The sequence below is a fragment of the Cynara cardunculus genome, assembly GCF_001531365.2.
Source record: "Cynara cardunculus var. scolymus isolate 2C chromosome LG 1, CcrdV1, whole genome shotgun sequence".
Lineage (NCBI taxonomy): Eukaryota > Viridiplantae > Streptophyta > Magnoliopsida > Asterales > Asteraceae > Cynara > Cynara cardunculus.
In genome coordinates this window covers 27,102,165-27,103,955 of record NC_037528.1, presented here as the reverse complement: position 1 = coordinate 27,103,955, position 1,791 = coordinate 27,102,165, and positions in this window count along the sequence as shown.

The window sequence follows — 1,791 nt, the reverse complement described above, 5'->3', positions numbered from 1 at the left end:
GCTTACCCACTACACCAAAAGCAATTGCCTTGGTGAAGGCGCAACCTTATTTCCCTTATAGCGTAGCAGTCAGCGCCACGTTTCGATTTACAAAGATGTTGTAACCGTGACCAACAATTGTTCATCAGATCTCCTTCTATTTCAATATTTTTCTTGTATTTTCTCATCTCCAAATCTCTGATCTTGGAGTATAGGGAGCAAAATTTTAGGGTTTTAATCGAAATTGTCAGTGACTGTAAAATTGATTGAAGTTGAAGTTTTTAGGGTTTAGAATCCGATGTCGTCTTCTCAAGTGGGTTTAGGAGTATGGTAGATTAATTTGATCATGGTGGTTAGAATTCTGGGATTGACTCACTGGGGGTAAATTGGTCATTTTAACCAGTACTGTCCAGTCCTATCATGTCTTACCAAACGCTAAATAGTTGTCATGTCCTGTTCTGTCCTGTTCTGTCCCATCCTGTCCTGTCTGCGTACCAAACGCACCGTCGGAGTCTTCATTGAGCTTGAAGAAAAGGCTTCAGTAGTCTTCTTCACCTTAGTCGTTTTCACAACTTTTGTGGTTGATTTCACCTTGGCTGACTTTTTGGCCTTGGTTACTTTTTTTACCTTGGCCGGCGGACCAGATTTGGTAGCTGAAGGACACTTACTGGCAATATGAGAAGTTTCACCATAGTGACGACACTTCCTAAAGCTGAGATAAGCTTTAGGGCTAGAAGAGTCAGAAAGAATAGAATAAGAACAAGCTCCAAGAATACCTTTCTCATTTGTTCTAGGACGAACGGTTGAGGGCTTAGATATCTTGGGTGAAAGATTCACTTTCAGTTGCGGCATAAATTTCTGAGAGGGTTCAGAGACCTTGATCCCTGAGGAAGATCCTAGACCACTCTTTATCTTGGCAGGGATCTGAGCATTGATGATCTCAGTGTCCTTGATAGAGGCTTTGAATCATCCTTTAATGGTAGTCTTCTCAGTCTTGAGTTCAGCAATTGCTTGCTCATGTTCAGCGATAGCCTGCTCAAACTTTTTCTCTAATTGATGCAGGGTCTCATCCTTCAAATTTTCTTCCTTCAGAGCTTCTTTTGGACTTCGAGAATTTGAGCCTTTAAGCTTGTCTGTACCAACATTCCCATAGCTCGTGCTCTCGATGGCTTCACTCTTTCTTTCCTGCTCAGAGCATCTGCTACAACGTTAGCCTTTCCTGGGTGGTACTTTATTTCGCAATCGTAGTCGTTGAGTAATTCGACCCATCTCCTCTGCCTCATATTCAACATCTTCTGATCGAGAATATGTTGAAGGCTCTTGTGATCGGTGAAGATAGTGCATCTTGTGCCATAGAGGTAGTGTCTCCAGATTTTGAGTGCGAATACCACTGCTCCAAGTTCCAGGTCATGGGTGGTGTAATTCTTTTCATGGACTTTTAATTGTCTCTACGCATACGCAATAACTTTGTCCTTCTGCATCAATACACACCCCAGTCCTTGATGCGAGGCGTCGCAGTACACCATAAAGTTATACGTTCCCTCTGGTAATGCTAGAATCTGTGATCGATGGAACACACATATACAAATCTGTCAAAATCTGTCAAAATCGGACAGATTGCATGTTCATCTTATTTTAAGTAAATGAAACCTCAAATCACCACCATATCGAGTGAAATCGGTGGCATTTGAAAGGTATCTCATTAAGATAACATCCAGAAGAAAAATCAACAATTTTGGATGATTATCCAGAAAGTTATAACCATTCAAAGTAGGGTTTACCTACTGGAAAATCTCATATGCATAGATATAA